We start from the raw sequence: 26,763 nt of genomic DNA, 5'->3' as shown, positions 1-26,763 counted from the left end.
GAGCCTTTTTCTGTGCTGTAAACCTCAACAAACTTAATATAGGAATATGACCGGCCACCTTTGAAACCAGATCAGAAAAAATGATAGTAGATTAGATGACACATGATTGGTGAATGTGTTTGGGAGGAAAGTGAGATGGAGCGGTTTAGGAGGAAATTCTGGAGCTCGATGCAGGAATCTGAAAGGGCCATCATCAAGTGAGAAATAAAAATGGGATATCCTAAAGGCTGCAATCAAAGAAAGGCACATATAGCACAACTTTCAGAGACTGGAGGGGATTAGAGTTAGGGAGGTGTCTGAGGCTGGAGAGGAATTATTAGAGATAAGGAAGATGTTCGCCGAGCTGGAAATTTGTGTTGCAGATGTTTCGTCCCCTGTCTAGGTGACATCCTCAGTGCTTGGGAGCCTCCTGTGAAGCGCTTCTATGATTTTTCCTCCGGCATTTATAGTGGCCTGTCTCTGCCGCTTCCGGTTGTCAGTTCCTGAACCACTATAAATGCTGGAGGAAACATCCCAGAAGCGCTTCACAGGAGGCTCCCAAGCCCTGAGGATGTCACCTAGACAGGGGACAAAACATCTGCAACACAAATTCCCAGCTCGGCGAACAGAACCACAACAACGATCACCCGAGCTACAAATCTTCTCACAAACTTTGAAGATAAGGAAGAGTTGTGAGGCTGGGTGAGGTGACAGAGATAGGGAGAGATGTGAAGAGGGAGGAATGCAGAGATAGCAAGAATTAGAGTCGTAATGTTATGTAGCATGGAAACAGACCCTGTGATCCAATCAATCCATGTCAAACATAATTCCAAACTGAGGTAATCTCACCTGCCTCCCCTTGGTCCACATGGATCCAAACATTTCCTATGAGGTACCTGTCCAATTGGGTTTCCCATAGAATCACTGTGGTGTGGAAACTGGCCATTTAGAGTCAGAGTCATTGAGATGTACAACATGGAAACAGACCCTTCCATCCAACCCATCCATGCTGACCAGATATCCCAACCCAATCTAGTCCTACCCGTCAGCACCCAGCCCATATCCCTCCAAACCCTTCCTATTCATATATCCATCCAAATGTCTCCTAAATGTTGCAATTGTACCTGCCTCTACCACTTCCTCTGGCAGCTCATTCCATGCACGTACCACCCTCTGTGTGAAACAGTTGCCCCTTCAGTCTCTTTTATATCTTTACCCTGTCACCCTAAACCTATGCCCTCTGGTTCTGGACTAGTTGCTGGAAGACTGGTGCCCTTATTTGAGAAAGGTGGTAAGGAAAATTCAGCAAACTATAGACCGGTGAGCCTGTAGTCAGTAGAAGGCAAGTTGTTGAAAGGGCTTATGAGGAGCAGGATGTACATGTAATTGGAAAGACAAGATTGATTAGGGATAGTCAGCATGGTTTTGTGCACGGAAATCACTAACTTGGGTTCAGAAAGACGTTCAGCAAGGGTTCACATAACACACGGGTATAAAAGTCCATCACCATAGAATACAAGGAGATGGGGAGATTTGGATACAAAATTGGCTGGAAGGTCATAGAGTCATAGAGATATACAGCACAGAAACAGACCCTTCGGTCCAACCCGTCCATGCTGACCAGGTCTCCCAACCCATTCTAGTCCCACCTGCCAGCACCTGGCCCATATCCCTCTAAACCCTTCCAAATCATGTTCCCACCGACAGAGGAACCTCAATTATGTGAACGAGTTGGGTGGGCACTAATTCATTCGGACAATCAATGATTCGGTGAAGCGATTAAATGCCTTTCCTCTGGGGCTCGGAGTTTTCAAAGTCTGCTCCCCATTCAGGAGACTGCAGCAGCACACAGCACGAATGCCCACCCACACACAGCCCCCAGCCTGACCCCTACCGCCGTGCAACACCCCTCCCAGCCTGACCCTCACTGTCGTCCACACACCACTCCCAGCCTGACCCTCACTGCCTCCCACACACCGCCCCCAGCCTGACCCTCACTGCCGCCCACACACAACCCCAGACTGACCCTCACCGTCGTCCAACACCGCTCCCAGCCTGACATACATGGGAATCCACACACCACCCCCAGCCTGATCCTCACTCCGTCCCACACACCGCCCCCAGCCTGACCCTCACTCCGTCCCACACACCGTCCCCAGCCTGACCCTCACTCCCTCCCACACACCGTCCCCAGCCTGACCCTCACTCCGTCCCACACACCGTCCCCAGCCTGACCCTCACTCCGTCCCACACACTGTCCCCAGCCTGACCCTCACTCCGTCCCACACACCGTCCCCAGCCTGACCCTCACTCCGTCCCACACACCGTCCCCAGCCTGACCCTCACTCCGTCCCACACACCGTCCCCAGCCTGACCCTCACTCCGTCCCACACACCGTCCCCAGCCTGACCCTCACTCCGTCCCACACACCGCCCCCAGCCTGACCCTCACTCCGTCCCACACACTGTCCCCAGCCTGACCCTCACTCCGTCCCACACACCGTCCCCAGCCTGACCCTCACTCCGTCCCACACACCGTCCCCAGCCTGACCCTCACTCCGTCCCACACACCGTCCCCAGCCTGACCCTCACTCCGTCCCACATACCGTCCCTAGCCTGACCCTCACTCCGTCCGATACACCATCCCCAGCCTGACCCTCACTCCGTCCCACACACCGTCCCCAGCCTGACCCTCACTCCATCCCACACGCCGTCCCCAGCCTGACCCTCACTGCGTCCCACACACCGCCCCCAGCCTGACCCTCACTCCGTCCCACATACCGTCCCCAGCCTGACCCTCACTCCGTCCCACACACTGTCCCCAGCCTGACCCTCACTCCATCCCACACAACACCCCCAGCCTGACCCTCACTCCGTCCCACACACCAACCCCAGCCTGACCCTCACTCCGTCCCTCACACCGTCCCCAGCCTGACCCTCACTCCGTCCCACATACCGTCCCCAGCCTGACCCTCACTGCGTCCCACACACCGCCCCCAGCCTGACCCTCACTGCGTCCCACACACCGCCCCCAGCCTGACCCTCACTCCGTCCCACATAGCGTCCCCAGACTGACCCTCACTCCGTCCCACACACCGTCCCCAGCCTGACCCTCACTCCGTCCCACACACTGTCCCCAGCCTGACCCTCACTGCGTCCCACACACCGTCCCCAGCCTGACCCTCACTCCGTCCCACACACCGTCCCCAGCCTGACCCTCACTGCGTCCCACACACCGCCCCCAGCCTGACCCTCACTCCGTCCCACACACCGCCCCCAGCCTGACCCTCACTCCGTCCCACACACCGTCCTCAGCCTGACCCTCACTGCCTCCCACACACTGTCCCCAGCCTGACCCTCACTGCGTCCCACACACCGCCCCCAACCTGACCCTCACTCCGTCCCACACACCGTCCCCAGCTTGACCCTCACTGCGTCCCACACACCGTCCCCAGCCTGACCCTCACTCCGTCCCACACACCGTCCCCAGCCTGACCCTCACCGCGTCCCACACACCGACCCCAGCCTGACCCTCACTGCTGTCCACACACCGTCCCCAGCCTGACCCTCACTGCGTCCCACACACCGTCCCCAGCCTGACCCTCACTCCGTCCCTCACACCGTCCCCAGCCTGACCCTCACTGCCTCCCACACACCGCCCCCAGCCTGACCCTCACTCCGTCCCACACACCGTCCCCAGCCTGACCTTCACTCCGTCCCACACACCGTCCCCAGCCTGACCCTCACTCCGTCCCACACACCGTCCCCAGCCTGACCCTCACTCCGTCCCACACACCGTCCCCAGCCTGACCCTCACTCCGTCCCACACACCATCCCCAGCTTGACCCTCACTGCGTCCCACACACCGCCCCCAGCCTGACCCTCACTCCGTCCCACACACCGTCCCCAGCCTGACCCTCACTCCGTCCCACACACCGTCCCCAGCCTGACCCTCACTCCGTCCCACACACCGTCCCCAGCCTGACCCTCACTGCCTCCCACACACCGTCCCCAACCTGACCCTCACTGCCTCCCTCACACAGTCCCCAGCCTGACCCTCACTGCGTCCCACACACCGTCCCCAGCCTGACCCTCACTGCGTCCCACACACCGTCCCCAGCCTGACCCTCACTGCGTCCCACACAACACCCCCTGCCTGACCCTTCTGCGTCCCACACAACACCCCCAGCCTGACCCTCAGGACACATTGAAGGTGTGGGGAGAACTATTCAGAGAATGGGATGATTGAAAGGAGAACTTTTCTGCAGTAAATGGGATTGAGCTGGAACACAATGTTCACGCACAATGTGAATATCCAGGTCCTGATGAATTGAGTAAGAGTTTGGCGTTACAGAACTGAGATTACCATCTGAATGTCCACCTGTAGTATCCTCTAATACAAGTTTATAAAATCCATCACTGTCAGTTCAGGTTAGAAACTCACACCATCCTGTTTACTACAGCCCCCCCCCCCCCCCCCCCCAACAGCAGCAGGGAGATTGAAGGAAGCATAGGTCAGCAGATTTTGGTAAAGTGTGAATGTAATAGGGTTGTTGTAATGGGTGACTTTAACTTTCTCAATATAGATTGGAAAGCTCCTTCGAGCAGATGGTTTTGTAAGGTGTGTTCAGGAGGGTTTCCTAACTCAGCACCTTGAAGCGGCCGACGAGGGGAGAGGCCATTTTGATTTTGGTGCTCGGCAATGAGCTGGGGCAGGTGTCAGATCTTGCGGTGGGAGAGTATTTTGCTGATATTGACCACAACTGCCTCACATTCTACATCGCTATGGAGAAGGAGAGAAGCAGGCACAATGGGAGGATATTTAATTGGGGAAAAGGAAACTATGATACTATCAGACGTGAGTTGGGAACCATGGAGTGGGAGCAATTATTCCATGGAAAGGCCACTATAAACATGTGGAGACGGTTTAAGGAACAGTTGTTGTGAGTGATGCATAAATATGTCCCTCTGAGACAGGCAAGAAGGGGTAAGATAAAGGAATCTTGGATGACGAGAGCGGAGGAGATTCTTTTTGAAAGAAAGAAGGCAGCTTACGTAAGGTGGAGGAAGGAAGGGTCTTGCTCAGCTCTAGAGGATTACAGGCAGGCGAGGAAGGAGCTCAAAAATGGCCTGAGGAGAGCCAGGAGGGGGCAGGAACAAGGCTTGACAGGAAGGATTAGGGAGAATCCAAAGACATTTTACACGGATGTGAGGAGTAAGACAATGATCAAAGAAAGAGTAGGGCCGCTCAGGGATAGCATAGGGAACTTGTGTGTAGAGTCTGAGGAGGCAGGGGAACCCCCTAAATGAGTTTTTTGCTTCTGTCATTACTAAAGAAAAGGACCTTGTAGTGAATGAAACCATTGAGGAGCAGGTAAGCATGCTGGAACGGATGGAGATTGAGGAAGCTGATGTGCTGAACATTTTGACAAACATTAAGATTGACAAGTCGCCAGGGCCAAACCAGATTTGTCCTCGGCTGCTTTGGGAAGTGAGAAATGTGATTGCTTCGCTGCTTGTGAAGATCCTTACATCCTCGGTCTCCATTGGAGTCGTACCTGAGGACTGGAGGGATGCAAATATAATTCCTCTCTTCAAGAAAGGAAATAGGGAAATCCCCGGCAATTACAGACAAGACACTCTCACGTCTGTCGTATGTAAAGAGTTAGAAAGGATTCTGAGGGACAGGATTTATGAGCATCTGGAAGAGCATGGCTTGATTTAATGCAATCAACACGGCTTTGTGAGGGGCAGGTCATGCCTCACAAACCTTACTGAGTTCTTTGAGGATGTTACTAGGCAAGTTGATGAGGGTCAAGCTGTGGATGTGGTGTATATGGACTTCAGTAAGGCATTTGATAAGGTTCCCCATGGTAGGTTCATTCAGAAGGTCAGGAGGAATGGGAGACAGGGAAACTTAGCTGTCTGGATACAGAATTGGCTGGCCTACAGAAGACAGCGAGTGGTAGTAGAAGGAAAATATTCTGCCTGGAAGTCAGTGGTGAGTGGTATTCCACAGGGCTCTGTCCTTGGGCCTCTACTGTTTGTAATTTTTATTAATGACTTGGATGAGGGGATTGAAGGAGGGGTCAGCAAGTTTGCAGACGACACAAAGGTTGGAGTGTCGTTGACAGTATAGGGGGCTGTTGTTGGCTGCAGCGGGACATTGACAGGATGCAGCGATGGGCTGAGAGGTGGCAGATGGAGTTCAACCTGAATAAATGGAGGTGATGCATTTTGGAAGGTCAAATTTGAAAACTGAGTACAGGATTAAAGACAGGATTCTTGGCAGTGTGACGGAACAGAGGGATCTTGGTGTGCAGGTACATAGATCCCTTAAAATGGCTACCCAAGTGGACAGGGTTGTTAAGAAAGCATATGGTGTTTTGGCTTTCATTAACAGAAGGATTGTGTTTAAGAGTCGTGAGATCTTGATACAGCTCTATAAAACTTTGGTTAGAACGCACTTGGAATACTGTGTCCAGTTCTGGTCGCCCTATTATAGGAAAGATGTGGATGCTTTGGAGAGGGTTCAGGGGAGGTTTACCAGAATGCTGCCTGGAATGGAGGGCTTATCTAACAAAGAGAGATTGACTGAGCTCGGACTTCTTTCAGTGGAATAAAGAAGGAAGGCAGGGGACCTAATTGAGGTGTACAAGATAATGAGAGGCATAGATAGATTTGATAGCCAGACACTTTTTTTCCCAGGGCAGAAATTGCTAACACGAGAGGTCATAGTTTTAAGCTGTTTGGAGGAAAATATAGAGGGGATGTCAGAGGCGGGTTCTTTAAGCAGAAAGTTGCGAGAGCATGGAATGCGTTGCAAGCAGCAGTTGTGGAAGCAAGGTCATTGGGGATATTGAAGTGACTGCTGGACATGCATATGGTCATAGAAATTTGAGGGTTCATACTTTAGGTTTCCCTTACATGAGGATCGATGGTCGGCACAGCAATAAGGGCTGAAGGGCCTGTTCTGTGCTGTACTGTTCGATGTCCTATGTTCTATGTTCTATGAAGTGTATCTGTACCTTTCGACCATCTGTACCCTGTACTGACAGATAGTGCTCCCTCAATACCTTAGAAACCATCCCCTCAGTATCTTTATCCCCAAAGCACCTCGACAGAACATTCATGCCTTCAACACCTCCGAAAACAAACCTGTTGCCCCCTTGGACCGTGTTCATCCCCAAACCTGTTCTCACTGTGATGACCCACAGCCACCTCCATGATTGGAGCCCAGGTCCCAGAACATCATTTGGGTCTCTGGATTGATCATACAATCCCTAAGATGTGGAAGCAGGTCATTCGGCCTATCAGGTTCACACTGACCCTCGGCAGAGCATCCCACCCTACCCCCTCTATCCCCGGATCCCTTCATTTCCTCTGACTAACCCACCCAGCCTGCACATCTTTGGACAGTGGGTGGGAACTGGAGCACCCGGAGGCTGACACGGGGAGAATGTGCCAACTCCACACAGACAGTCGCCCGAGGCTGGAATCGAACCCGGGTGGGGTGAGGCAACACTGAGCCCCCGTGACCATCCCACCATCTCCTCCCCGTTGATGACCGTTTGATGTCTATACCCGGGGAGTATCGAACTTGTCTAGCGTTTATTTAAGAAAGATTAGGGACAAGGGCAATGCCTCCACAACCTCAAGATGCTTGGTCCCCCTCGAAAAAATATTTATATCAATTTCAAAAAGATACTTTATTCACAAAAAACTTTACGTACAAACATAGTCACTAAAGTTCGGTTCTGTTCAGTCTTTACAACAAGTCTTTGCAATGACATATATCCTCCCCTTGGCTGATAAACTGAAATGTTAGGTCTGAGCTATTCCTTCTGAATGAACATCACAAAGTTACATTGAGAAGGATCTTTGTGAAGTGCCTGTGCTCTGTATCTGTTATCCCATGTACCCCGCCCTCCGAATACAATACCTTACAAAGCCTGAAACCTGTTTGTCAACTTTCAACAGAAGCAGCCTCAGGGCATTGAACACAGACTGAATGACTCAGTGACGCTCGGATCAGGTCAAATTCTCAAGCAAACAGATGGTGGGGAAAAAATCTCCATGCTTCAGGCTCTCTGCCTTTATTCCTGATGAAGGGCTTTTGCCCGAAACGTCGATTTTGCCTGTCCTCGGATGCTGCCTGAATTGCTTTGCTCTTCCAGCACCACTGATCCAGAAGGTGGTGGGGAAATTCAGCAGAATTCAGCAGGTAGCAACAGTGAAGAGAGAGAGGAACAATTCGCATTTCAAGTGACCCTTCCTCAAAACGGTCTGTTCTGATGGAACCTTCCTGCAGAAATCACTGGATTGAAAGGTGAACTCTCTCTCTGTCTCTTTCTCCCTCTCTCTTCAGGGATGTTGCCGGACATGCTGAGTTTCTTCAGCAATCTCTGTATTGATGTTTCAGGTCTCCAGCGCGTCCGTACAGATTGGTTTTAGGGTTGAATTCTCAAGCTGGCTCTATTAAAGGGATTGAATCCCTCTGCTACAAAGGGGGGTCAGTTACCACAGCTAACAGGTTCGTGATGCCAACATTGTTGGCTCAATCTCTATCATGTCTGAAATTACCATGAAGCCCGCAGCTTCTCAACATCGCCCCTCACCTGAGGTGTGTGACCCACCAGGCCTCTCTCTCTGACAACACAGCAGCTCTCGGGTCCTCCTGGTCCATACTAACTTCCCAACTTTAAAAGGGCACTCCAGTAAGAGAGCTCTTTACATGGTTCAGGTCAAAATCCTGGAGCTCTCTCCCTAACATCACTGTGGGACATCCAAGGACTGCAGCAGGAGAGTACAGCTCACCCCACCTTCCAGGCAACTATTAGAGGGTGTGGGAATGACATACAAGCCACATGTGAAAATAAGTTTTATAACAGGGTCACGGTGGATGGTCACTAACTCTGTTTCTTTCCCTGTGTTGAAATCAGCGTAATGAAGGAGCTCAGGGTGGGTTGAAAATGACAATGATAGTCTTTCGCAGGTTGGTGTTTATTAGAGTTTGTATCGACAGTATGAATGTTTGAGCACTTATTCAAGGGCATGCAGGTAGCTGCCAGAGGAAGTGATGGGGGCTGGTACAATTGTGACATTTAAAAGGCATCAGGATGAGTATGTGAATAGAAGGGTTTAGAGGGATATCAGCCAAGTGCTAGCTAATGGAATGAAATGAGATGAGAATATCTGGTTGGTTTGGACGAGTTGGACAGGAGGGTCTGTTTCCAAGCTGTGCACATCTGTGACTCTGTGCCTCTGAATAGTCTATAACAGAGAGTTTCAGACAGGGTTTGGTTTGTGTGCCTCTCTCATGCTTCCTCAGAATCTGCAGACACAATGTCTCCAAATTTCCACAAGACTCGATGAAATAGAAAAAAAGAGAGTCAATACTGAGGGAGTGCTGCACTGTCAGAGGGTCAGTACTGAGGGAGTGCTGCACTGTCAGAGGGTCAGTACTGAGGGAGTGCTGCACTGTCAGAGGGTCAGTACTGAGGGAGTGCTGCACTGTCAGAGGGTCAGTACTGAGGGAGTGCTGCACTGTCAGAGGGTCAGTACTGAGGGAGTGCTGCACTGTCAGAGGGTCAGTACTGAGGGAGTGCTGCACTGTCAGAGGGTCAGTACTGAGGGAGTGCTGCACTGTCAGAGGGTCAGTACTGAGGGAGTGCTGCACTGTCAGAGGGTCAGTATTGAGGGAGTGCTGCATTGTCAGAGGGTCAGTACTGAGGGAGTGCTGCACTGTCAGAGGGTCAGTACTGAGGGCGTGCTGCACTGTCAGAGGGTCAGTACTGAGGGCGTGCTGCACTGTCAGATGGTCAGTACTGAGGGAGTGCTGCACTGTCAGAGGGTCAGTACTGAGGGAGTGCTGCACTGTCAGAGGATCAACACTGAGGGCGTGCTGCACTGTCGGAGGGTCAGTACTGAGGGAGTGCTGTATTGTCAGAGGGTCAGTACGGAGGGAGTGCTGCACTGTCAGAGGATCAACACTGAGTGAGTGCTGCACTGTCGGAGGGTCAGTACTGAGGGAGTGCTGCACTGTCAGAGGGTCAGTACTGTGGGAGTGCTGCACTGTCAGAGGGTCAACACTGAGGGAGTGCTGCACTGTCGGAGGATCAGTACTGAGGGAGTGCTGCACTGTCAGAGGGTTAGTACTGAGGGAGTGTCACACTGTCAGAGGGTCAGTACTGAGGGAGTGCTGCACTGTCAGAGGGTCAGTGCTGAGGGAATCCTGCACTGTCAGAGGGTCAGTACTGTGGGAGTGCTGCACAGTCAGAGGGTCAGTACTGAGGGAGTGCAGCACTCTCAGAGGGTCAGGACTCACGGATTGCTGCACTGTCAGAGGGTCAGTACTGAGGGAGTGCTGCACTGTCAGAGGGTTAGTACTGAGGGAGTGCTGTACTGTCAGAGGGTCAGTACTGACGGAGTGCTGCACTGTCAGAGGGTCAGTACTGAGGGAATGCTGCACTGTCAGAGGGTCAGTACTGAGGGAGTGCTGCATTGTCAGAGGGTCAGTACGGAGGGAGTGCTGCACTGTCAGAGGGTCAGTACTGAGGGAGTGCTGCACTGTCAGATGGTCAGTACTGAGGGAGTGCTGCACTGTCAGAGGGTCAGTACTGAGGGAGTGCTGCACTGTCAGAGGATCAACACTGAGGGAGTGCTGCACTGTCGGAGGGTCAGTACTGAGGGAGTGCTGTATTGTCAGAGGGTCAGTACGGAGGGAGTGCTGCACTGTCAGAGGATCAACACTGAGGGAGTGCTGCACTGTTGGAGGGTCAGTACTGAGGGAGTGCTGCACTGTCAGAGGGTCAGTACTGTGGGAGTGCTGCACTGTCAGAGGGTCAACACTGAGGGAGTGCTGCACTGTCGGAGGATCAGTACTGAGGGAGTGCTGCACTCTCAGAGGATTAGTACTGAGGGAGTGTCACACTGTCAGAGGGTCAGTACTGAGGGAGTGCTGCACTGTCAGAGGGTCAGTGCTGAGGGAATCCTGCACTGTCAGAGGGTCAGTACTGTTGGAGTGCTGCACAGTCAGAGGGTCAGTACTGAGGGAGTCCAGCACTCTCAGAGGGTCAGGACTCACGGATTGCTGCACTGTCAGAGGGTGAGTACTGAGGGAGTGCTGCACTGTCAGAGGGTTAGTACTGAGGGAGTGCTGTACTGTCAGAGGGTCAGTACTGACGGAGTGCTGCACTGTCAGAGGGTCAGTACTGAGGGAATGCTGCACTGTCAGAGGGTCAGTACTGAGGGAGTGCTGCATTGTCAGAGGGTCAGTACGGAGGGAGTGCTGCACTGTCAGAGGGTCAGTACTGAGGGAGTGCTGCAGTGTCAGAGGGTCAGAACTGAGGGAGTGCTGCACTGTCAGAGGGTTAGTACTGAGGGAGTGCTGCACTGTCAGAGGGAGTGCTGCACTGTCAGAGGGTCAGTACTGAGGGAGTGCTGCACTGTCAAACGTTCAGTACTGAGGGAGTGCTGCACTGTCAGAGGGTCAGTACTGAGGGAGTGCTGCACTGTCGGAGGGTCAGTACTGAGGGAGTGCTGCACTGTCAGAGGGTCAGAACTGAGGGAGTGCTGCACTGTCAGAGGATTAGTACTGAGGGAGTGCTGCACTGTCAGAGGGAGTGCTGCACTGTTAGATGGTCAGTACTGAGGGAGTGCTGCACTGTCAGAGGGTCAGTACTGAGGGGGTGCTGCACTTTCAGAGGGTCAGTCATGAGGGAATGCTGCACTGTCAGAGGGTCAGGACTGAGGGAGTGCTGCAAAGTCAGAGGGTCAGTACTGAGGGAGTGCAGCACTCTCAGAGGGTCAGTACTCACGGATTGCTGCACTGTCAGAGGGTCAGTATTAGAACATAGAACATAGAAGAATACAGCGCAGTACAGGCCCTTGGGCCCTCGATGTTGCGCCGATCCAAGCCCACCTAAACTACACTAACCCACTATCCTCCATATACCTATCCAATGCCCTCTTAAATGCCCATAAAGAGGGAGAGTCCACCACTGTTACTGGCAGGGCATTCCATGAACTAACGACTCGCTGAGTGAAGAACCTACCCCTAACATCAGTCCTATATCTACCCCCCCTTAATTTAAAGCTATGCCCCCTTGTAATACCCGACTCAATACGCGGGAAAAGGTTCATACTGTCGACCCTATCTAACCCCCTAATCATCTTGTACACCTCAATCAAGTCACCCCTAAACCTTCTTTTCTCTAGTGAAAACAGCCCCAAGTGCCTCAGTCTTTCCTCATACGATTTTCCTTCCATACCAGGCAACATCCTGGTAAACCTCCTCTGCACCCGTTCCAATGCCTCCACATCCTTCCTATAGTATGGCGACCAAAACTGCACACAATATTCCAGATGCGGCCGTACCAGAGTCTTATACAACTGCATCATGACCTCAGGACTCCGGAACTCAATTCCTCTACCAATAAAAGCCAGTACGCCATATGCCTTCCTCACCGCACTATTTACCTGGGTGGCAACTTTCAGAGATCTGTGTACATGGACACCAAGATCCCTCTGCTCATCCACACTACCAAGTATCCGACCATTAGCCCAGTACCCCATCTTTTTGTTATTCTTCCCAAAGTGAATCACCTCACACTTAGCTACATTGAATTCCATCTGCCACCTTTCTGCCCAGCTCTGCAGCTTCTCTATATCCTGCTGTAACCTGCCACATGCTTCCTCACTGTCAACAACTCCTCCGACTTTCGTGTCATCCGCAAACTTGCTCACCCAACCTTCTAACCCCTCTTCCAGGTCATTTATAAAAATGACAAACAGCAATGGTCCCAAAACAGATCCTTGCGGAACACCGCTAGTGACAGCACTCCATGAAGAAACTTTGCCATCAACTACTACTCCTACTATTGAGGGAGTGCTGCACTGTCAGAGGGTTAGTATTGAGGGAGTGTCACACTGTCAGAGGGTCAGTACTGAGGGAGTGCTGTACTGTCAGAGGGTCAGTACTGAGGGAGTGCTGCATTGTCAGAGGGTCAGTACGGAGGGAGTGCTGCACTGTCAGAGGGTCAGTACGGAGGGAGTGCTGCAGTGTCAGAGGGTCAGAACTGAGGGAGTGCTGCACTGTCAGAGGGTTAGTACTGAGGGAGTGCTGCACTGTCAGAGGGAGTGCTGCACTGTCAGAGGGTCAGTACTGAGGGAGTGCTGCACTGTCAGAGGGTCAGAACTGAGGGAGTGCTGCACTGTCAAAGGGTCAGTACTGAGGGAGTGCTGCACTGTCAGAGGGTCAGAACTGAGGGAGTGCTGCACTGTCAGAGGATTAGTACTGAGGGAGTGCTGCACTGTCAGAGGGAGTGCTGCATTGTCAGATGGTCAGTACTGAGGGAGTGCTGCACTGTCAGAGGGTCAGTACTGAGGGAGTGCTGCACTGTCAGAGGGTCAGTACTGAGGGAATGCTGCACTGTCAGAGGATCAGTACTGAGGGAGTGCTGCACTGTCAGAGGGTCAGTACTGAGGGAGTGCTGCACTGTCAGAGGGTCAGTACTGAGGGAGTGCTGCACTGTCAGAGGGTCAGTACTGAGGGAGTGCTGCACTGTCAGAGGGTCAGTACTGAGGGAGTGCTGCACTGTCAGAGGGTCAGTACTGAGGGAGTGCTGCACTGTCAGAGGGTCAGTACTGAGGGCATGCTGGACTGTCAGAGGGTCAGTACTGAGGGCGTGCTGCACTGTCAGATGGTCAGTACTGAGGGAGTGCTGCACTGTCAGAGGGTCAGTACTGAGGGAGTGCTGCACTGTCAGAGGATCAACACTGAGGGAGTGCTGCACTGTCGGAGGTTCAGTACTGAGGGAGTGCTGCACTGTCGGAGGTTCAGTACTGAGGGAGTGCTGCACTGTCAGAGGATCAACACTGAGGGAGTGCTGCACTGTCGGAGGGTCAGTACTGAGGGAGTGCTGCACTGTCAGATGGTCAGTACTGAGGGAGTGCTGCACTTTCAGAGGGTCAGTCATGAGGGAATGCTGCACTGTCAGAGGGTCAGGACTGAGGGAGTGCTGCAAAGTCAGAGGGTCAGTACTGAGGGAGTGCAGCACTCTCAGAGGGTCAGTACTCACGGATTGCTGCACTGTCAGAGGGTCAGTATTAGAACATAGAACATAGAAGAATACAGCGCAGTACAGGCCCTTGGGCCCTCGATGTTGCGCCGATCCAAGCCCACCTAAACTACACTAACCCACTATCCTCCATATACCTATCCAATGCCCTCTTAAATGCCCATAAAGAGGGAGAGTCCACCACTGTTACTGGCAGGGCATTCCATGAACTAACGACTCGCTGAGTGAAGAACCTACCCCTAACATCAGTCCTATATCTACCCCCCCTTAATTTAAAGCTATGCCCCCTTGTAATACCCGACTCAATACGCGGGAAAAGGTTCATACTGTCGACCCTATCTAACCCCCTAATCATCTTGTACACCTCAATCAAGTCACCCCTAAACCTTCTTTTCTCTAGTGAAAACAGCCCCAAGTGCCTCAGTCTTTCCTCATACGATTTTCCTTCCATACCAGGCAACATCCTGGTAAACCTCCTCTGCACCCGTTCCAATGCCTCCACATCCTTCCTATAGTATGGCGACCAAAACTGCACACAATATTCCAGATGCGGCCGTACCAGAGTCTTATACAACTGCATCATGACCTCAGGACTCCGGAACTCAATTCCTCTACCAATAAAAGCCAGTACGCCATATGCCTTCCTCACCGCACTATTTACCTGGGTGGCAACTTTCAGAGATCTGTGTACATGGACACCAAGATCCCTCTGCTCATCCACACTACCAAGTATCCGACCATTAGCCCAGTACCCCATCTTTTTGTTATTCTTCCCAAAGTGAATCACCTCGCACTTAGCTACATTGAATTCCATCTGCCACCTTTCTGCCCAGCTCTGCAGCTTCTCTATATCCTGCTGTAACCTGCCACATGCTTCCTCACTGTCAACAACTCCTCCGACTTTCGTGTCATCCGCAACTTGCTCACCCAACCTTCTAACCCCTCTTCCAGGTCATTTATAAAAATGACAAACAGCAATGGTCCCAAAACAGATCCTTGCGGAACACCGCTAGTGACAGCACTCCATGAAGAAACTTTGCCATCAACTACTACTCCTACTATTGAGGGAGTGCTGCACTGTCAGAGGGTTAGTATTGAGGGAGTGTCACACTGTCAGAGGGTCAGTACTGAGGGAGTGCTGTACTGTCAGAGGGTCAGTACTGAGGGAGTGCTGCATTGTCAGAGGGTCAGTACGGAGGGAGTGCTGCACTGTCAGAGGGTCAGTACGGAGGGAGTGCTGCAGTGTCAGAGGGTCAGAACTGAGGGAGTGCTGCACTGTCAGAGGGTTAGTACTGAGGGAGTGCTGCACTGTCAGAGGGAGTGCTGCACTGTCAGAGGGTCAGTACTGAGGGAGTGCTGCACTGTCAGAGGGTCAGAACTGAGGGAGTGCTGCACTGTCAAAGGGTCAGTACTGAGGGAGTGCTGCACTGTCAGAGGGTCAGAACTGAGGGAGTGCTGCACTGTCAGAGGGTCAGAACTGAGGGAGTGCTGCACTGTCAGAGGATTAGTACTGAGGGAGTGCTGCACTGTCAGAGGGAGTGCTGCATTGTCAGATGGTCAGTACTGAGGGAGTGCTGCACTGTCAGAGGGTCAGTACTGAGGGAGTGCTGCACTGTCAGAGGGTCAGTACTGAGGGAATGCTGCACTGTCAGAGGATCAGTACTGAGGGAGTGCTGCACTGTCAGAGGGTCAGTACTGAGGGCGTGCTGCACTGTCAGAGGGTCAGTACTGAGGGAGTGCTGCACTGTCAGAGGGTCAGTACTGAGGGAGTGCTGCACTGTCAGAGGGTCAGTACTGAGGGAGTGCTGCACTGTCAGAGGGTCAGTACTGAGGGAGTGCTGCACTGTCAGAGGGTCAGTACTGAGGGAGTGCTGCACTGTCAGAGGGTCAGTACTGAGGGAGTGCTGCACTGTCAGAGGGTCAGTACTGAGGGCATGCTGGACTGTCAGAGGGTCAGTACTGAGGGCGTGCTGCACTGTCAGATGGTCAGTACTGAGGGAGTGCTGCACTGTCAGAGGGTCAGTACTGAGGGAGTGCTGCACTGTCAGAGGATCAACACTGAGGGAGTGCTGCACTGTCGGAGGTTCAGTACTGAGGGAGTGCTGCACTGTCGGAGGTTCAGTACTGAGGGAGTGCTGCACTGTCAGAGGATCAACACTGAGGGAGTGCTGCACTGTCGGAGGGTCAGTACTGAGGGAGTGCTGCACTGTCAGATGGTCAGTACTGAGGGAGTGCTGCACTGTCAGAGGATCAACACTGAGGGAGTGCTGCACTGTCGGAGGGTCAGTACTGAGGGAGTGCTGCACTGTCAGAGGGTCAGTACTGAGGAAGTGCTGCACTGTCAGAGGGTCAACACTGAGGGAGTGCTGCACTGTCGGAGGATCAGTACTGAGCGAGTGCTGCACTGTCAGAGGGTTAGTACTGAGGGAGTGTCACACTGTCAGAGGGTCAGTACTGAGGGAGTGCTGCACTGTCAGAGGGTAGGTGCTGAGGGAATCCTGCACTGTCAGAGGGTCAGTACTGAGGGAGTGCTGCACAGTCAGAGGGTCAGTACTGAGGGAGTGCAGCACTCTCAGAGGGTCAGTACTGAGGGAGTGCTGTACTGTCAGAGGGTCAGTACTGAGGGAGTGCTGCACTGTCAGAGGGTCAGTACTGAGCGAGTGCTGCATTGTCAGAGGGTCAGTACTGAGGGAGTGCTGCACTGTCAGAGGGTCAGTACTGAGGGAGTGCTGCACTGTCAGAGGGTCAGTACTGAGGGAGTGCTGCACTGCCAGAGGGTCAGTACTGAGGGAGTGCTGCACTGTCGGAGGGTCAGTACTGAGGGAGTGCTGCACTGTCAGAGGGTCAGAACTGAGGGAGTGCTGCACTGTCAGAGGATTAGTACTGAGGGAGTGCTGCACTGTCCGAGGGAGTGCTGCACTGTCCGATGGTCAGTACTCACGGATTGCTGCACTGTCAGAGGGTCAATACTGAGGGAGTGCTGCACTGTCAGAGGGTTAGTACTGAGGGAGTGTCACACTGTCAGAGGGTCAGTACTGAGGGAGTGCTGTACTGTCAGAGGGTCAGTACTGAGGGAGTGCTGCACTGTCAGAGGGTCAGTACTGAGGGAGTGCTGCATTGTCAGAGGGTCAGTACGGAGCGAGTGCTGCACTGTCAGAGGGTCAGTACGGAGGGAGTGCTGCAGTGTCAGAGGGTCAGAACTGAGGGAGTGCTGCACTGTCAGAGGGTTAGTACTGAGTGAGTGCTGCACTGTCAGAGGGAGTGCTGCACTGTCAGAGGGTCAGTACTGAGGGAGTGCTGCACTGTGAGAGGGTCAGAACTGAGGGAGTGCTGCACTGTCAAAGGGTCAGTACTGAGGGAGTGCTGCACTGTCAGAGGGTCAGTACTGAGGGAGTGCTGCACTGTCGGAGGGTCAGTACTGAGGGAGTGCTGCACTGTCAGAGGGTCAGAACTGAGGGAGTGCTGCACTGTCAGAGGATTAGTACTGAGGGAATGCTGCACTGTCAGAGGGAGTGCTGCACTGTCAGAGGGTCAGTACTGAGGGAGTGCTGCACAGTCAGAGGGTCAGTACTGAGGGAGTGCTGCACTGTCAGAGGGTCAGTACTGAGGGAATGCTGCACTGTCAGAGGGTCAGTACTGAGGGAGTGCTCACTGTCAGAGGGTCAGTACTGAGGGAGTGCTGCACTATCAGAGGATCAGTCTGGGCGATACCTGCATTGTAAGAGAGTCAGTACTGAGTGCCACTCTATAAGATGAACTGAATGGCCTAATTTATGCTCCGATGTCTTGTTGTCTGAGAAGTACATGTGGAATTGTTCAGTCCATTTCTGCCTCTGCTTCCTACAGACCCTGCTCAGTAATGATTCCCACGTCCAGGTTCCAGAGACTGTGTTCTAACAGACAGTCTTCATTTGGTTACCACCCTCTTTTCCCAGGGATCAAGTTTTCGTTTCACGTGACTGACCTGCCAGCTCAAAGGGATATTTTCATGCTGCAGGGCTGAGGTTTATTCCTCAGCTTCTGTGTGCTCATCCCAAATGAATCTCACTGCCCCACACTCAGCACAGTCGTGTGTTCCTTATTTCTGAGCTTCCCAATGCTAATCCACATCCAGAATGACATCCCACACTCCTCCAAATCGTATCGCAGGCTATTTGCCTGGGAGCGAGGAGTGCTAAGAGAGGAAATAAAAATCTGACAGGACTTTACAGTGACATTAAGGGTGAATTGATAATGAGAGAAAGAGTCGGTTGTGGAACACAGTGAGAATTTGTGCATGGACCCAGAGGCTACAGTGAATGGATGCATTGTGTCAATGCTCATTGGGACAGGGACGGTATGAAATCGTGGAGATGCTCTGTGATACAATTAAATGTATTAGCATATATAGAGAGAGATGGTTCTGAGTGGTCTGGCCTTCTGACAAACCAGTAAATCTCCAAAGACAGTGGAAATGTATCTCGGTTTACCGAATGAGGTGATGGAGGAAGTAGCAGGGACACTTGCAAACATTTTCAAATCCCCTCTGGCCACAGGAGAGGTGCCGTCGGACTGACCATGTGGTCCTGTTATTCAAGAAGGAACGTGGGATTTACCAGGCAGCCATAGGCCAGTCAGGCTAATATCGTGGGTGGGATGTCTGTTGGAAGCAATTTTGGGAGATAGAATTAATCAGCATTTACAGGGACTGGAGTTCATGATGAACAGTCAGAATGGTTGTGTTAAGGGGAGCTCAGGTCTGACCAATGGGATTGCACTTTTTAAGGAGGTGACCAGCTGTGTAAATAAGGGCAATGCTTTCCTGTCGTCTGCTTGGAGGTCAGTAAGGCTTTTATCAGGATCCATACTGGAAACTGATAGTGAACATAAAAACTCAAGATCCAAGGAATTTGGCGCAGAATGCTGAGTGGCAGGAAGCAGAGAGTGATGGTCCAGTTAGAAATCTCTGTCTATTCATGTCTCACTGTTGGGGTCTTGCTGATGTAGTTGTTAGAAAAGATCTAGATTTGAATGGTGGAGGGTTAATCATTGGGGTCATGAATGATATGGGGATTGGTGGGGTGATAAATACTGAGGAGGATAGCCTTAGGTTACAGAAGGATGGAGATGGCCTTGTCAGACGGACCGATCAGTGACAACGGGTGAGGTGCCTGAAGATTGGAGGGAGATTAATGATGGGCCATTATTGAAGTAAGGCTGCAAGGAACAGCCATTGAACTATGGAGCTGTGAGCCTGATGGCAGTGGTGGGTAAGCTGTTGGAGGGCATTCTGAGAGACAACTTACATGTATTTGGAAAAGCAAGAATTGATTAGGGATGGTCAGCTGGGCTTTGTTTGTGGAAATAATGTGTCCAACTTGATAGAGCTTTTGAAGGGATGACCAAGGAAACAGATGAGAAGGTTTCACATGGGAGATTGCTAAGTAAAAGGTTAGATGAGATAGCATCCAAGGAGAGAGGACAGCACGGTGCCTCAGTGGTTTGATTCTAACTCCCGGTGACTGTCTGTGTGGAGTTTACACATTCTCTCTGTATCTGTGCGGGTTCCCTCCGGGTGATCCACTTCCCTCCCACCGCCCAAAGATGCCATGGGAAATGCAGCATTACAGGGATAGAGCAGAGGATGTGAATCTGGGTGCGATGCTGTTCAGACAGTCAGTGTGGAGCCAATGGACGGAATGGCTTGCTTCTACACTGTAGGAAAACTAAAATTAATCCAGAGAGACAAGTAATGTTCTGGGGACCTGGACTCCAATCTTGGACAGGGGTAGTTGTGGGTCCTTACAGTCTGAAGGGGTTTGAACACAGTCTGAGGGGGGAGCTGGGCTGAGCCCTGAAATGTTGAGGATGTGAATCTTTTGTGGAGCTACTGTCCAAGGGGCTTTGGGGGTAAAACACAAGAAAGTGATGAATTCTTCGGTATTGAGGGAGCACTTTCTGAGGTATTGAGGGAGCACTTTCTGACGTACTGAGGAAGCACGAGCTGAGGTTCTGCATGAGTACTATCTGAGGTACTGAGGGAGCAATTTCTGAGGTACTGAGGGAGCACTATCTGAGGTATTGAGGAAGCACTTTCTGAGTATTGAGGGAGTACTTTCTGAGGTATTGAGAGAGCACTTTCTGAGGTATTGATGAAGCACTTTCTGAGGTATTGAGGAAGCACTCTCTGAGGTAATGAGGGAGAACGATCTGAGGTATTGATGGAGCACATTCTGATGTATTGAGGAAGCACATTCTGAGGTACTGAGGGAGAAGTATTTGAGAAACTGAGGGGGAACAATCTGAGGTACTGAGGGACCATTTTCTGAGGTATTGAGGGAGCACTTTCTGACGTACTGAGGAAGCACTATCTGAGGTACTGAGGTAGTACTATCTGAGGTACTGTGGGAGCACTATCTGAGGTATTGAGAAAGCACTTTCAGAGGTATTAAGGGAGAACTATCTGAGGAATTGACGAGCACTTTCTGAGGTATTGAGGGAGCATTATCTGAGGTATTGAGGGAGCACTTTCTGAGGTACTGAGGGATCACCTTATGAGGTATTGAGGAAGCACTTTCTGAGGTATTCAGGGAACACAATCTGATGTATAGAGGAAGCACTTTATGAGGTAATGAGGGAGCACTTTCTGAGGTATTGTGGGAGCACTATCTGAGGTATTGAAGGATCACTTTCTGAGGTATTGATGGAGCAATTTCTGAGGTATTGAGGGAGCACTATCTGAGGTACTGAGGGAGTACTTTCTGAGGTATTGAGGAAGCACTTTCTGAGGTATTGAGGAAGCACTTTCTGAGGTATTCAGGGAACACAATCTGATGTATAGAGGAAGCACTTTATGAGGTAATGAGGGAGCACTTTCTGAGGTATTGTGGGAGCACTATCTGAGGTATTGAGGGATCACTTTCTGAGGTATTGAGGGAGCACTTGCAGAGGTATTGAGGGAGAACTATCTGACGTATTGAGGGAGCACTTTCTGAGGTATTGAGGGAGCACTTTCTGGGGTATTGAGGGAGAACTATCTGAGGTTTTGAGGGAGCACTTTCTGAGGTACTGAGGAAGCACTATCTGAGGTACTGAGGGAGAACTATCTGAGGTACTGAGGGACCATTTTTTTGAAGTATTGAGGGAACACTTTCTGAGGTACTGAGGGAGAATTCTCTTAGGTCCTGAGGGAGCAATTTCTGAGGTACTGAGCGAGTACTATCTGAGGAACTGATGAAGAACTACCTGAGGTACTGAGTGAGCACTTTCTTAGGTATTGAGGGAGCACTACCTGAGGTACTGAGGGAGAATTATCTGAGGTACTGATGGAGTACATTCTGAGGTATTGAGGAAGCACTTTCTGAGGTATTAAGGGAGCACTTTCTGAGGTACTGAGGGAGCACTTTCTGAGGTATTGAGGGAACACAATCTCATGTAATGAGGACGCACTTTATGAGGTATTGAGGGTGCACTTTCTGAGGTATTAAGGGAGCACTATCTGAGGTATTGAGGAAGGACCTTCTGAGGTATTGAGGGAGCACTTTGTGAGGTACTGAGGGAGAAGTATCTGAGGTACTGATGGAAAACTATCTGAGGTACTGAGGTTGCACTATCTGCGGTATTGAGGGAGCACTATCTGAGGCATTGAGGGAGCACTATCTGAGGTTCTGAGGGAGCACTTTCTGAGGTACTGAGGGAGAACTATCTGAGGTACTGTGGGACCATTTTCTGAAGTATTGAGGGAGTACTTTCTGAGGTATTGTGGAAGCCCTTTCTGAGGTACTGAGGGAGCACTATCTGAGGTATTGAGGAAGCACTTTCTGAGTATTGAGGGAGTAGTTTCTGAGGTATTTAGAGAGCACTTTCTGAGGTACTGAGTGAGAACCATTTGAGGTACTGAGGGAGAACTATCTGAGGTACTGAGGGAGCACTTTCTGAGGTATTAAGGGAGCAATATCTGAGGCATTGAGGGAGCAATATCTGAGGTACTGAGGGAGCAGTTTCTGAGGTATTGAGGGAGCACTTTCTGAGTACTGAGGAAGCACTAGCTGAGGTTCTGAGAGAGTACTATCTGAGGTACTGAGGGATCACTTTCTGAGGTATTGAGGGAGCACTTTCTGAGGTACTGAGGGAGCACTTTCAGAGGTATTGAGGGAGAATTATCTGAGGTACTGAGGGAGCACTATCTGAGGTATTGAGGCAGAACTATCTGAGGTATTGAGGAGCACTATCTGAGGTAATGAGATAGAACTATCTGAGTTATTGAGCGAGCACTTTCAGAGGTTTTGAGGGAGAATTATCTGAGGTATTGAAGGAAAGCTATCTTAGGTATTGAGGGAGCCCTCTCTGAGGTATTGATGGAGCACTTTCTGAGGTATTCAGGTAGCACTTTCTGAGGTACTGAGGGGACACTTTCAGAGGTATTGAGGGAGCACTATCTGACGTACTGAGGAAGCACTATCAGAGGTACTGAGGGAGAACTATCTGAGGTATTGATGGAGCAATTTCTGAGGTATTGAGGGAGCACTATCTGAGGTCCTGAGGGAGTACATTCTGAGGTATTCAGGGAGCACTTTCTGAGGTATTGAGGGAGAACTATCTGACGCATTGAGGGAGCACTTTCTGAGGTATTGAGGTGAACACATTCTGAGGTATTGAGGGAGAACTATCTGAGGTTTTGAGGGAGCACTTTCTGAGGTACTGAGGAAGCACTATCTGAGGTACTGAGGGAACACTTTCTGAGGTACTGAGGGAGAACTATCTTAGGCACTGAGGAAGCACTTTCTGAGGTACTGAGGGAGTACTATCTGAGGAACTGAGGAAGAAATATCTTAGGTACTGAGTGAGCTCTTTCTGAGGTATTGAGGAAGCACTTTCTGAGGTATTGAGGGAGCACTTTGTGAGGTACTGAGGGAGAAGTATCTGAGGTACTGATGGAAAACTATCTGAGGTACTGAGGTAGCACTATCTGCGGTATTGAGGGAGCACTATCTGAGGCATTGAGGGAGCACTATCTGAGGTACTAAGGGAGCACTTTCTGAGGTACTGAGGGAGAACTATCTGAGGTACTGTGGGACCACTTTCTGAAGTATTCAGGGAGCACTTTCTGAGGTATTGAGGAAGCACTTTCTGAGGTACTGAGGGAGCACTATCTGAGGTATTGAGGAAGCACTTTCTGAGTATTGAGGGAGTACTTTCTGAGGTATTGAGAGAGCACTTTCTGAGGTATTAGTGAAGCACTTTCTGAGGTATTGAGGAAGCACTCTCTGAGGTAATGAGGGAGAACGATCTGAGGTATTGATGGAGCACATTCTGATGTATTGAGGGAGCACATTCTGAGGTACTGAGGGAGAAGTATTTGAGAAACTGAGGGAGAACTATCTGAGGTACTGTGGGAGCACTATCTGAGGTATTGAGAAAGCACTTTCAGAGGTATTAAGGGAGAACTATCTGAGGAATTGAGCGAGCACTTTCTGAGCTATTGAGGGAGCATTATCTGAGGTATTGAGGGAGCACTTTCTGAGGTATTTAGGAAGCACTTTCTGAGGTATTGAGGAAGCACTTTCTGAGGTATTGATGGAGCAATTTCTGAGGTATTGAGGGAGCACTATCTGAGGTACTGAGGGAGTACTTTCTGAGGTATTGAGGAAGCACTTTCTGAGGTACTGAGGGAGCACTTTATGAGGTATTGAAGGAGCACTATTTGAGTGACTGAGGGAGCAAGTTCTGAGGTATTGAGGAAGCACACTCTGAGGTATTGATGGAGCAATTTCTGAGGTATTGAGGGAGAACTATCTGAGGTACTGAGGAAGCACACTCTGATGTATTGATGGTTTAATTTCTGAGGTATTGATTGAGCACTTTCTGAGGTAGTGGGGTAGCACTATCTGAGGTAATGAGGGAGCACTCTCTGAGGTATTGAGGAAGCACAATCTGATGTATTCAGGGAACACAATCTGATGTATCGAGGAAGCACTTTATGAGGTAATGAGGGAGCACTTTCTGAGGTATTGTGGGAGCACTATCTGAGCTATTGAGGGATCACATTTTGAGGTATTGAGGGAGCACTTGCAGAGGTATTGAGGGAGAACTATCTGACGTATTGAGGGAGCACTTTCTGAGGTATTGAGGGAGCACTTTCTGGGGTATTGAGGGAGAACTATCTGAGGTTTTGAGGGAGCACTTTCTGAGGTACTGAGGAAGCACTATCTGATGTACTGAGGGAGAGCTATCTGAGGTACTAAGGGACCATTTTTCTTAAGTATTGAGGGAACACTTGCTGAGGTACTGAGGGAGAACTATCTTAGGTCCTGAGGGAGCACTTTCTGAGGTACTGAGGGAGTACTATCTGAGGAACTGATGAAGAACTACCTGAGGTACTGAGTGAGCACTTTCTTAGGTATTGAGGGAGCACTACCTGAGGTACTGAGGGAGAATTATCTGAGGTACTGATGGAGCACATTCTGAGGTATTGAGGAAGCACTTTCTGAGGTATTAAGGAAGCACTTTCTGAGGTACTGAGGGAGCACTTTCTGAGGTATTGAGGGAACACAATCTGATGTATTGAGGACGCACTTTATGAGGTATTGAGGGTGCTCTTTCTGAGGTATTAAGGGAGCACTATCTGAGGTATTGAGGAAGGACGTTCTGAGGTATTAAGGAAGCACTTTCTGAGGTACTAAGGGAGCACTTTCTGAGGTATTGAGGGAACACAATCTGATGTATTGAGGACGCACTTTATGAGGTATTGAGGGTGCTCTTTCTGAGGTATTAAGGGAGCACTATCTGAGGTATTGAGGAAGGACGTTCTGAGGTATTGAGGGAGCACTTTGTGAGGTACTGAGGGAAAAGTATCTGAGGTACTGATGGAAAACTATCTGAGGTACTGAGGTAGCACTATCTGCGGTATTCAGGGAGCACTATCTGAGGCATTGGGGGAGCACTATCTGAGGTACTGAGGGAGCACTTTCTGAAGTATTGAGGGAGTACTTTCTGAGGTATTGAGGAAGCCCTTTCTGAGGTACTGAGGGAGCACTATCTGAGGTATTGTGGAAGCACTTTCTGAGTATTGAGGGAGTAGTTTCTGAGGTATTTAGAGAGCACTTTCTGAGGTACTGAGTGAGAACTATTTGAGGTACTGAGGGAGAACTATCTGAGGTACTGAGGGAGCACTTTCTGAGGTATTAAGGGAGCAATATCTGAGGCATTGAGGGAGCAATATCTGAGGTACTGAGGGATCACTTTCTGAGGTATTGAGGGAGCACTTTCTGAGGTACTGCGAGAGCACTATCTGAGGCATTGAGGCAGAACTATCTGAGGTATTGAGGAGCACTATCTGAGGTAATGAGATAGAACTATCTGAGTTATTGAGCGAGCACTTTCAGAGGTTTTGAGGGAGAATTATCTGAGGTATTGAAGGAGAGCTATCTTAGGTATTGAGGGAGCCCTCTCTGAGGTATTGATGGAGCACTTTCTGAGGTATTCAGGTAGCACTTTCTGAGGTACTGAGGGGACACTTTCAGAGGTATTGAGGGAGCACTATCTGACGTACTGAGGAAGCACTATCAGAGGTACTGAGGGAGAACTATCTGAGGTATTGATGGAGCAATTTCTGAGGTATTGAGGGAGCACTATCTGAGGTCCTGAGGGAGTACATTCTGAGGTATTCAGGGAGTACTTTCAGAGGTATTGAGGGAGAACTATCTGACGCATTGAGGGAGCACTTTCTGAGGTATTGAGGTGAACACATTCTGAGGTATTGAGGGAGAACTATCTGAGGTTTTGAGGGAGCACTTTCTGAGGTACTGAGGAAGCACTATCTGAGGTACTGAGGGAGCACTATCTGAGGTACTGAGGGAGAACTATCTGAGGTACTGAGGGACCATTTTTCTGAAGTATTGAGGGAACATTTTCTGAGGTACTGAGGGAGAACTATCTTAGGTACTGAGGAAGCACTTTCTGAGGTACTGAGGGAGTACTATCTGAGGAACTGAGGAAGAAATATCTTAGGTACTGAGTGAGCTCTGTCTGAGGTATTGAGGAAGCACTTTCTGAGGTATTGAGGGAGCACTTTGTGAGGTACTGAGGGAGAAGTATCTGAGGTACTGATGGAAAACTATCTGAGGTACTGAGGTAGCACTATCTGCGGTATTGAGGGAGCACTATCTGAGGTACTAAGGGAGCACTTTCTGAGGTACTGAGGGAGCACTTTCTGAGGTACTGAGGGAGAATGATCTGAGGTACTGAGGGAGCACTTTTTGAGGTATTGAGGGAGCACTATCTGAGGCACTGATGGAGCACATTCTGAGGTATTGAGGAAGCACTTTCTGAGGTATTAAGGGAGCACTTTCTGAGGTACTGAGGGAGCACTTTCTGAGGTATTGAGGAAGGACATTCTGAGGTATTGAGGGAGCACTTTGTGAGGTACTGAGGGAGAAGTATCTGAGGTACTGATTGAAAACTATCTGAGCTACTGAGGTAGCACTATCTGCGGTATTGAGGGAGCACTATCTGAGGCATTGAGGGAGCACTATCTGAGGTACTAAGGGAGCACTTTCTGAGGTACTGAGGGAGTACTTTCTGAGGTATTGAGAGAGCACTTTCTGAGGTATTAGTGAAGCACTTTCTGAGGTATTGAGGAAGCACTCTCTGAGGTAATGAGGGAGAACGATCTGAGGTATTGATGGAGCACATTCTGATGTATTGAGGGAGCACATTCTGAGGTA

At 50.5% G+C, this 26,763-nt stretch overlaps 1 long non-coding RNA gene across 1 annotated transcript in view; it reads left to right on the top strand.

Moving 5' to 3' along the window:
* Nucleotides 1–8,048: 8,048 nt before the first annotated feature.
* The window catches only part of LOC148135334 (uncharacterized), a 98,720-nt gene continuing 80,005 nt past the window's right edge, over nt 8,049–26,763 (top strand). The window contains exon 1 of the long non-coding RNA XR_015755386.1: nt 8,049–8,307. This is a non-coding gene — a long non-coding RNA (uncharacterized LOC148135334). The remainder of the gene's footprint in view (nt 8,308–26,763) is intronic.

The sequence above is a fragment of the Chiloscyllium plagiosum genome, unplaced genomic scaffold, assembly GCF_037043375.1.
Source record: "Chiloscyllium plagiosum isolate Xiang-an unplaced genomic scaffold, Cpla_swu_hap1 HiC_scaffold_50, whole genome shotgun sequence".
Classification (NCBI taxonomy): domain Eukaryota; kingdom Metazoa; phylum Chordata; class Chondrichthyes; order Orectolobiformes; family Hemiscylliidae; genus Chiloscyllium; species Chiloscyllium plagiosum.
The sequence above is the reverse complement of the archived record's forward strand: the minus strand, read 5'-3'. Positions and strand labels throughout refer to the sequence as shown.